General features: G+C 41.7%; 1 long non-coding RNA gene across 2 annotated transcripts in view; it reads left to right on the top strand.

The window, feature by feature from the left end:
• The first annotated feature begins 238 nt into the window (after positions 1-238).
• LOC139081140 (uncharacterized) overlaps positions 239-11,505 on the top strand; it is a 28,651-nt gene continuing 17,384 nt past the window's right edge. Inside the window, exons 1-3 of one of the 2 annotated variants that reach the window (XR_011536194.1) lie at positions 239-529; positions 820-1,002; positions 6,138-6,245. This is a non-coding gene — a long non-coding RNA (uncharacterized lncRNA). Of the gene's footprint in view, positions 530-577; positions 1,003-6,137; positions 6,246-11,505 lie in introns of those variants that run through there. The other variant, XR_011536193.1, reaches the window with a different exon arrangement.

Raw genomic sequence — 11,505 nt, 5'->3', positions numbered from 1 at the left:
CCCCTCCTCCAATTCTTGCTCATATACATATGGACCCATGCCCAGGCCTTTCTCGTGTCTACTGGCAAAGCACCCCCCTTAACACATTATTCACATGCCATCCCCATCAACTTCAGTTTAGATAACCTTCAGACTCAGGGAACAGTGTGGAAGATGAGGCCTGGGAAGGCAATGCTTGTTTTAACTGCTCTATCGTCCTTTTTGGAACACTCTTATCCCCTAACCAGGGACTGACTGTGCCCTGGGGCTGGGACTGAGAGATTGTGGGCTGAACAAGTTTATTCCATACTTTCTGTCATTTGTTTTTGGATAGGAGTTTTCATTTTCTGTGCATAACCCTAGGAAGGCAAGCTAGGAAGCCACTATTATCTTTGCTTTCTAGATGAGAAAACTTAGACCTCAATAGACGTGATTTGAGATGGAGGTGGGCCTAGGAGTCTTGGGCTGCTCATTTCCAGCCCAGAGCACTTGCCACTGCCCCACACAACTGAGCTCAATCAATTCCTGGAGGGCCTGGTTCCTAATGCAGGTAAGCAGTCAGCACTTAAGGGAGATGTTGCTGGGGCCAGGATGGGCTGGGATTCTGTTTGCTTTGCTTAGGAGATGGTGGGGCAATCAGAGATCAGGGGCCTGTGAGCTGCTGTGAGAAGGGAAGGAGGGGCTTGGGATTTGGGCCCAGGAATTCCCATCAGGAATGAAACACTTTCCACCTGCTGCCACCTAAAGCGCCTAACTCCGTCATGGAATTTGCGTGCAGACAGTTAGATCGGACTTTGGAAACAGAGGATGAATAATGAGTTTCCTTCTTTCTGTTCACAGAGGCCAGCCAAGAGCCAGAGCTGGAGCCAGGCCTCTGGTCGTAAACTAAACAACAGAACCAGTTATTGGTTTCAAGTCTGACTGCCTCCTCTTGTAAGGACTTTGGAACTTGGAGAAGCTCCCTTACCCTTTATAAGCCAGCAGAAAGAAGTATGATTGTCAAGACCCCAGACAGAATGGCAGGTAAACTCAAAGATGGAGTGGGAGGCTGAAAGTTCTGCTTAGAATATATTTAGTGATTTTATTGCTTTAATTCTCCCATCATGTCTATGAAAAGCTTGCTGGGAAGGACCTGATTTAGGGGGTGGAGGTGGTGATTACATAGGCAATATCAAGGCACTGGGTGCCTTGGAATTGCGGGATGAGAGCTTAAAGAGATATAACTTCCTGGGGCCTAGGGAGGGGCCCTGGGCTAGCCCATAGCTAACCATCACAAGAATGTACCAGGAAACTAACCCTCTAGTCAAGTCTTGACCAGATGGGAGTTGAATATATAACATGAGGCCTCTTCAAGGCACATGTCTTTGACTCTTGCCTCTCACCTACTAACTGTGGGACAAAAAACATGTCTGGTCACCCCTCTGGGTCTAAATTGACTTTTATGTTCAATGGGGATGATGCTAATCTACCTCACAGGGTTGTTGAGAGTATTAAATAGCCACAATAAATGTGAAAAGGCCTCATAAACCATAAAGCCTGGTGCAGATATGAGGGGCCAATGTCATTATTACCACATGTTCTTCTGGTTTCTCCTAATTAGCACCTCTGGGAGAGACTAAGGAAATCCTAGGATAAAGGGTGAAATATAAATGAGTCTATTTTAGCCCGGGTGACCTCTAAAGAGGAGGAATGCATGGTCACGGGTTGGGGGGCTGGAGCTCTTCCAATGATATTTGTTCTCTTTGGTGTATGTTTGCCTTGTTCCCACGGTGGAGGTGCCAAGTTGGGCCTTCAGTTTGGGCCATAACTCCCTTTTGGATGTCATCCTCAGTTGCCTCTCTGCCTGACTGGAATTTGAGCAGGAAAATGAAACTAAGTTCAGGAGTTAGAGTCCTATCAAAGGCCAGTCAGCTTTACATCAAAATGGAGATTAGCTCCATAAGCGCTGGCTGGGTAAGAATCAGCCCAGCCAGGGAGGCAGTACAGAGTCAGGGAAGAGCCTTTGACTCGGAGTCAAGCCAGAAGGTCTGCGCTGGCTCTGCTCCCGACCAGCTGTGAGACCCTGCACCTGTCTGAGACTTACGTATATATTACCAACTGAGAGTATGTGGGAACCCCTTCTATAAGGCAGCATATAAAGGGAAGTAGTTATCGTTGTTACTTATGTGATGTAAGGAATTGTTATTTTCATTATTCTATCCTCAAATGTGATGTCTTTGGTTGAAAAGGAGACCAAGCATATTGAATTTGTATATCCCATTTCCATTTATTAGATAAACAATTGAAAATGCAGAATCTATTGTTTTTATTATCAGCATATTTGAAGAACAGGTTTATTCAATAGTGGAGGGGTACCTTAAAGATCTTTGCCTAGTTATGGGATTTATTTTGGGGATGATAGAAATGTTGTGGAATTAGAAGAGTTGATGGTTGCACAACATTGTGAATATACTAAAAAACCCACTGAAATCACTTTAAAATGGCAAAATTTTACTTCAATTTTAAAAATTGCAAAAAAAAAAAAAAAGTTCCCAGAAGTCATAAGGGCGATGAAGCCTCGACCTGAAGCAGTGAGAACAGGTCCAGAGCAGACAAGTCAAACATTGCTTCTTAACGTGTGAATTGTGTACTTGTGAGAGATAGGGGAGTCTTTTGGGTGGTATGAGTGTAAGAGAGCGACAGACTACTTAGGTATAAAAGCAGTACATCCCAGAAACAGTCAAGATGGAGTAGTATTGATAATGGGTGTGGAAATGGTAGTCCCAGTGTGGCTTTTGGGAATCTCAACTGGAGGATCCCTGTTGGCTTCAGGGATGAGTAACTCATATTTGCTTATCTGAGGGGTGGGGGAACTAGTTACTATTGTAAAGGCAAACATAGGTTGACTGACCATTCTGGTTTGCTCAGAACTGAGAGATTTCCTGAGATGGGGTGACTTTCATTCTTTCTTTTTTTAATTTTCTAAAAGACTATTTTTTTCCAGCTTTAGTGAGGTATCCTTGCCAAATAAAAATTGTATATATTTAGGTTTCACAATGTGATTTTTAAGGTGTACAACTTGATGATTTAATATATGTATACATTATGAAATAATTATCACAATTATGTTTATTAACACAGCCATTACCTCACATAGTTACCATTTTTCATGTGTGTGGTGAGAACACTTAAGATCTACTCTTAGCAAATTTCAAGTGTACAACACAGTATTATTAACTATAATCACCATGCTGTACATTAGATTCCCAGAACTTATTCATCTTATAACTGAAATTTTTTACCCTTTAGCCAACAATCTAAGTGTCTTTCGATGGATGAATGGATAAAGAAAATGTGGTATAGCTATACAAAATGGAATATTATTCAGCCATGAGAAAGAAAGAAATCCTTCCATTTGTGACAACGTGGATGAGCCTGGAGGACATTATGCTGAGTGAAATAAGCCAGACACAGAAAGACAAATATGTATGATCTCACTTGTATGTGGAATCTAAAAAAGTCGAACTTATAGAACCAGAGAGTAGAATGGTGGTTTCCAGGGGCTGGGGGGACAGCAGAGGAAGTGGAGAGATAGGAGATGTTCAATGTTAAAAGTGTGAATGTCCCGGGAAAACAAGGTTGCCCTAAAACTAGTACCCCTACTAGCAGAGAGGGTGAAAGGGCCTGAGGAATGCTTTACAATTCTCTGGTTTAGATGAAAGTGAAATGTCACATCCCTGGTTGGGATAGGCAAAAACCATTCAGAAAAGAAGTCAGAAGGAAAAAATTTCTGAGGGATACTGGGTAATGAAAGCCATTGTCAAGATGCTGGTGAGGGAGCCGGCCCTGTGGCCAAGTGGTTAAGTTCACACGCTCTGCTTTGGCAGCCCAGGGTTTTGCTGGTTCGAATCCTGGGCGTGGACATGGCACTGCTCGTCAAGCCATGCTGAGGTGGCGTCCCACATGCCACAACTAGAAGGACCCACAACTAAAAGTACACAGCTATGTACCAGGGGGGCTTTGGGAGAAAAAGGAAAAAATAAAAATCTCAAAAAAAGAGAGATGCTGGTGAATGGGAACTGTGTCGGGGGTGACAAAGAAGGTCTTCTGGTGTACCCCTGGGCCTTAGACGTGGTAAGCAGCGCCATCCACAGAGAATGAAATTTTTGGAAGCAGCAGCAGCAGCAGTTTTGCTACAAAACACAAGGAATGTTCAGACAAACTAGGAAATGAGGAAGAATTGGGTTCCTGGCTTTCTGAGTCTAGAGCTAGATTGGTGGCTAGCTCTATTTTGAGGCTGACAGAGGTTATCACACCTAGATCTTGAATGGCCAATTGAAGTTAGATTTCCTTTGGGACCTGTATTCAAGATAAGACATGAATTTGAATGTTTGCTGAATACCTATAATGAACTAGGTCATAGGCTCGAGTGTTTTAGGGATATAATGGTAAACAAGATTGACATGATCTCTGCCTCTATGACAGGTAATCACTTAAGTGCTACAAGAGAAGTATGGGGCCTCAGGTAGAGCAGAGGAGGGACACCTAACGTGGCCTGGGGAATCAGGGAAAGCTTTCCAGAGGAAATGAGGTCTAAGCATAGGCCTGGAGGATAAATAAGGATTAAAGAGGTGAAAGATGGGGGACAGGCATCCCAAGCACAGGGAATAGCATAGGCAAAGATAAAGGAGCGAGTGTGTGTATTTGAAGAATTATGGTATAGTCCAGTATAGCTAGAGTAGGCTATACTTCTCCAAGTGTGGTCCACAGACCGTCTGCATCGGAGTTACATGGGCTGCTGCTTAAAAATGCAGATTCTAAGACTTACTGTATCTCTGTGGTGGGGTCTGTGAATCTGCATTTTAATTTGCTCTCTTGGTGATTCTGATGCATTATAATGTTTTATATAATCCTTAAGCTATATAGATTACATATACTCTAAATGGCAAACATTTATACACTCATACATACACACATACAAGAAAATGTGTGTGTGTATGTATGTGTGTGTGTGTGTGTGTTTAGGAGCTAAATAGGAGATTAGAGAGGGAGGGAGGCATCAAATTTTTGAAAAGCCTCTTTCCAACCTTTTTCTCAAGTTGAAAGGTTGCTCTTCCTAAGGCCAAGGTCTCTGGGGCTCAGCTACCCTAGGCCTCTCCGCAGGGCTGAAGGGATCAATATCTGGCTACACCTGTAATCCATTTAGGGCACACTTGTTGGGAAGCTCTGCTCTTGGCCATAAGGAGTATAGACTTTGTCCAACAGGCGATGGGGATCCATTGAAAGGTTTTAGGAAGAAAGTGACTTGAACTGATTTGTTGTTTGGAAAAAAATATTCAGTTTACAGAGGGAGACTGGATTAGAGTGTGGAAAGATTGAAGATGGGGAGATTAGTTAGGAAAGTATTCCAATAGCTGAGTTCTTTAACTCCTCTAGCCTGATAAATAAAAACATATTGTTTTATTCAGTGATTAGAGATTAATAGCACTCTCCTCATCCCCCTGTTTTCTTTACGCCTGATATAATCAGGCACTGTCATGAGAGTTAGGAGCTGCAAAGAGAAGATTCTGTCCCATATTTGAATTTAACTGGTTATGATGGCAAAGATTCACCCTCACACTTGAAGTTTCTTAAATTGGAAATATGGGAAGCTAAAGGTAATAGAGATCTTCCCTTATGGTTGGCTCTGGGTTCTGTCCATGGGACCCCCCTCATTGAATGGGAGAGGTGAGGTCAGAATCTCTGAGATGGAGTGCAAAATCAGAAGCCAGGAAGATGTCAATTGGCGCTAAACCTGAAGAAGCGGAAGTACAAGAAGGCAAGAGATAGCTGTCAATGGGGAACAAAATGCTGAAGGTAAATGGGGGACATTCTGGCTGACCCATGTCCCACTCTGCCGCTTCCCTTGGGATCTATGGAGAGTGATTCCTTGCTTCCATGGATGGTAAACCAGATTAAGGGAATCTCAAGGGCACAAAAGGATCTGCAGAGGGCAGTGGTGTATGAGCCTAGGGAGTTGAAAAGCTACTTGTTTATGAAGCATTTCTCATTTGGGGAGGGACCGATTCATTTGTGGAGGAATCTGTCTCCTGGGGATGTGTGGTGTGGTCTGACCTTGTGGAGCCAGCATGACCTACTCAGGATCAGTCTTCCCACCTTAATTAAGACTTTTGCTGCAGGTAAAAGAAACAGCTGCTGCTATCCAGAGTAAATCAGTCACAAAGAAACCTGCTCCTCATTCTGTCTCCTGGTTTCCCATAAATGCCTGAAGCCCAGCCTTGTAGTTGGTATGTACTTTTAATTATTTCAAGAGCTGGCATCGCTTGCCTCATAGTAAAAGTGTCATGAAATTACTGTAAGGTTGCATGAGTTTGGGCCATAAATCTTACTCACTTCGGCTACATCTCATACCTTAATTCACTGGAGTATAAAATACCATTTACACTGGTTCTTAGTTCACTTAATCATAATTAAATGACCTCAGAGGGCAGTAATTCGTTGAGGCTCTGGCTTTGATGTGACACAAATAACAAAGTTGGTTTGCCATGTGGACGGGTTCCTCCACACTTTTACATTGGCCACAGATCTCGTGGAGCATATAATGTTGGCTTTTTGGTGTGGGCATATGCTCTGGTTACATGGAACATCTGGGCCACAGATGTGGTTGAGGGGACCAGCTAAATGGTCCCCTTTTGAATTTTGTTACACCATCTTCAGGCCCCTCTAGGCCTTCTCTTGATTTCTTTCAGTTCTCCAAAGAATGAGTGTTTGCCCCATGTTGAGCCTAGATGAGGGCACTTCCTTTTTCAGCTCCTCATCTTTGTGTTATTCTCTTTCTAAAGCAACTAAGAGATCAGTGGCTCAAGAATTTTCAGACTTTACCTCCATGTGTACAGCTTCCTAAGCTCATGTCCTTAATCATGGTGTGTTTCTTGGGATCAGACCCTCAAGACCAAGAGCTCTGGGGACCACTGCCATTTGGACACTCTACTTAACTTGGCAAAACTTTGCTGTCTTCCCATCCAAATGGATTCCTTTCATCTTCTCCATTATCGTCAGTGGTACTACCATCCTTTTGAGCTCCCAAGTTCTAACCCTCGAAGCTTGTGGTGGCAGAATAGTGTCTCCAAGCCCCTGAAGACGTCCATGTCCTAATCTCAGAACCTGTGAATATGTTAAGTTACATGGCAAGGGAGGATTAAGGTTGCAGGAATTAAGGAATTAAGGTTGTTAATCAACTGACCTTGAGATCGGGAGAGTCTCCTTGATTATGGAGGTGGGCCCAATGTAACCACAAGGGTCCTTAAAAGTGGAAGAGGGAGGCAGAGGGAGAGTCACAGGCAGATATGACTAGGAACAAAAGACTCAGGGATGCAACGCTGCTGGCTTTGAAGATGGAGGAAGAGGGTCATGAGGCAAGGAATGTGGTGGCCTCTGGAAGCTGGAAAGGGTAAGGAGAAGAATTCTCACCTAGAGCCTCCAAAAAGGAACGCAGCTTTGCCGACACCTTGATTTTAGCCTAGTGAGACCTGTGTTAGACTTTTGACCTACAGAACTGTAAGTTAATACGTTTGTGCTGTTTTAAGCCACCGAGTTTATGGTAATTTGTTATAGCAGCAATAGAAAACAAATACAGAGCCCATTTTGACTTTTCTCTTTCACTATATCTACTTAGATGATCAATCTTGTGGATCCTTTTTCAGTCACATCTCTCAGATTCTTATCATTGCTTCCCTTGGTATTTTCCACCTGCTTTACAACTTGGCTTGTTTCATGGACACCAAAATTCTTTGCTCCAAATGACCTATATATAGATACTAGAAGAATTATTTTCAAATACAATTTTCACCATATTATTCTTGCTCAGGAATAAGTTATGGCCTTACATTGCATCAATTCCCAAATTCTTATTCTGGCCTCCAAGGTTTTACCATTAGGATATGGGGTTCATGGGAAAGCACCTTGCTATCTAGAAATCATTTATATAAATGTAAGGAATTTCTATTAAAAATAAAGGACTTCTAATATTGGCCTTCTAATGAGGCCAATGTCTTGCTTTCTTCCCTCTAAAGACAGGTGAATTCACATAGGTAAGAATCTAAAATACAACTCTGTGCTTGCATCCCACCATACTATTATTTTGTAAGTGTTATCAGTAGCTCAGTTTTTTAAGAGTTTTTTTTTTTAAAGGAAAGATTGCTGTTTCAGTTACCTATTGTTGCACAGTTAAATACTCCAAAACTTAGTAGCTTGAAACAACAATTTAACACTTTTCATGATTTTGTGGGTTGGCTGGGTGGTTCTTCTGTTCCAGTGATATTTGTTGGGATCACTCTAGTGTCTGAGTTCAGCTGGTGGCTGAGCTGGGGTGTCTTGGTTCTCCTCCATGTGTTTTTTCTCTCTGCATGATGTCTTATCTTCTAGAGCCTTTCTAAGTAGCCTCTTTCTCCAGCAAGATTAGCCCAGGCTTTGTTAAAGATGGCAGCTAGGCACCAAGAAGGAGAATTCTGAGAAGACAAGTCTCTTTTTGTGTAGTGTTTGCTAATATACCATTGGTCAAAACAAGTCACAAGGTCAAGCCCAGAGTGAATGTGGGAGGGAACTAAACAAGGGCATAAACACTGGGAGAAGTGGTTCATTGGGAGCCACCAATATAAGTCTACCACAGTTCTTTTTCTCTTTTTTACACTTTTTTAAAATTAAAGGAATATTTTTTACAGGAGTTTAATGTTTACAGAAAAATTGAGCAGATAGTGCAGGAAGTTCCCTTTGCCCCCTCCTCCCTCCACAGTTTATCTTCTTCTTATTTTTTATTTTTATTTATTTATTTTTGACAAATAAAAATTGTATACATTTAAGGTATACAATGTGATGTTTTGATATATGTATGCACTGTGGAATGATTACCACAATCAAACTAATTAGCATATTCATCACCTCCCATAGTTTTGATTTTTTTGTGTGTGTGGTGAGAACACTTGAGATCTACTCTCTTAGCACATTTTAAGTGTACAATACAGTATTACTAACTGTAGTCACCATGCTGTGCATTAGATCTCCAGAACTTATTCATCTTACAACTGAAGGTTTGTACCTTTTGATCAATATCTCCCCGTTTCCCCCACCCCCCAGCCTCTGGTAACCACCATTCTACTCTCTCTCACTATAAGTTTGCCTTTTTTTTTTAAGATTCTACATGTAAGTGAAATCATGTGATATTTGTCTTTCTGTGTCTGGCTTATTTCACTTAGCATAATGTCCTCCAGTTTCATCCATGTTGTCGCAAATGATAGGATTTCCTTCTTTTTAAAGGCTGAATAATGTTTGCATTAGCATGGTACATTTGTTACAATTGATGAACCAATGTTGATACATTATTATTAACTGAAATCCATGGTTTACGTTAAAGTTCACACTTTGCGTTACAGAGTTCTATGGGTTTTGACAAATGCATTATGTCCTGTATCCATCATTACAATATAATACAGAATAGTTTCACCACCCTAAAAATCCCTTGTACTCTGCCTATTCGTCCCTCCCTCCACCCCCAATCCCTAGCAACCATTGATCTTTTTACTGTCTCCATAGTTTTGCGTTTTCCAGAATGTCATACACTTGGAATCATACAGTATGTAGCCTTTCCAGACAGGCTTCTTTCACTTAGCAATATGCCTTTAAGCTTCCCTTTCTCTTTTGTTGGCATTTGATGGCACAAGCAGGGCAGAGGTAGACCTGACTATTGCCTCAGGGCCTTCTCCCACTTGAGATTTCCACCAGGCATTGTTTTTGGAACATATTTGAACAGTTTTTCAAGAGGAACTCAGACAGGATGGGAAAATAAGGAGGCAATTGTGCCAGCTGCTGGATGTGTCTGGCTAAATTCTAAATAACAGTTGTGGTAGATTGTTAAAGTAATTGTCCCTAAGGAATCATGCCTCTCGGGATCTGTGCACTTTTATGTTCCCTCTCACATTGACACTTGGCCAAGTAACTTGCTTCGGCCATTGAATATTAGTAAATGTGACACAAATGGAAGTTTGAAAAACCCTTGTGCTTTGTGGTTGCCTTCTCTTGCTCCTGGAGACTCTTCTGCCGCCATATGAAAAAGACTAGGCTGACCACCTTGAGGTTGAGGGATTACACTGAGAAGCCCAACTGACAGACAGCACCAATTGCCACCCATCTGAGTGAGGCCATTTTAGACCATCCAGCCCCAGCCGAGCTATTGGATAGCTATAGCCACATGAGTGACCCAAGAGAGTCCAGTAGAAGGAGCACCCAGCTGAGTCCAGCCTGAATTTCTGATTCCTAATATTTGTGAGCATAATAAGATGGTTAAGTTTTGAGGTAGTTTGTTACACAGCAATAAATAATTGCTACAATAGCTATCTAAATTTGAGTTACTTGTTATGGGTCATTGGCTAGAACTGGCCTGCCTGTAAATGTGCTGCCAGGACCTGTCCAGGTACAGAGAAGGGTAATTAAACACTTTGAGGGAATAAAAATTGACATTCTTTTGAAACTAGGAAATGTTGTTCTTAAGGTCATCTCACTTTTTTGAACTTGGTAAACATCTTCCTGTTAATTTGTTTTGTAGCTCATTAGTCACTAGATTTAAATCTCTTTAAATCCCCCCTGCCCACTTTAAAGAAACTTCCTTGTTGAAAACCTTTCTCCTAGGCAGCTGGTGATAGTTCCAACTTCCTTTAGTATCAACATGGTTTACCCAGAGGTAGCAGCATCACGTGTACACTCGCCTGTACGGTACTCACTTTGTGTCTATGACAAGGTTATTTGTTTTTGTCAATCTTTTTTAAAACTACATCCTTTAGATATTGTCATTTAAAGTTCTGATTATAATTATTTGTAGATATTGTCTTTCTGCTTCTAAGTAAGGGAGCATTATAGCACAGTGGTTAAAAAAACATACCCTGGAGTCAGGCTTCATGGTTTTTTGTCACCACTTCCCTACTTACTAGCTTTGTGATCTTGGACAAATTATTTAACTTCACTGTGTTCCAGTTTTCCCATCTGTAAAATGAGCATTATAACCTATCTCCTAAGGCTGAGATGATTAAAATGATATAATTCACTTAAAGGACTCACAATCAATATTAGCTGTTGTTATTATATACTACAAACAGAGTCTCAGAGCCTGAAGGCAGCTTCTTGTTGGGCCAGGCCTCTCTTAGAACTTTTAGAAATTGAGTAAGTCTTTATTAAGACCCTACCATGGGCAATCTTCCACTGGGGGTATAAACCAGAGCTTTGATAAGGGATCCTGGCCACCTGACCTTCTGCTCCCATGTCAAGGCCCTTACTCAATTAGTCGGTGAATGTGTCCTTGTTACAGATTGTTTGCTGTGGGCCTACTGTGGACAATATGGAAAATCACTGCACACTATCCTTTCTCTCAAGAAGCTTCCAGGAAAAATGAAATAACTGACAAAGATGACAGTATAGGATAAGTTAGAAGACCATTTATGTTAAGTGCCAAGTGATAGTAAGGGTTGTAGAAGTTCAGAGAAGGGAGAGATCTGTGAGGCT

This window comes from Equus przewalskii, chromosome X (genome assembly GCF_037783145.1).
Source record: "Equus przewalskii isolate Varuska chromosome X, EquPr2, whole genome shotgun sequence".
NCBI lineage: Eukaryota > Metazoa > Chordata > Mammalia > Perissodactyla > Equidae > Equus > Equus przewalskii.
Note: the sequence above shows the minus strand (reverse complement) of the source record. Positions and strands in the feature narration are given on the sequence as shown.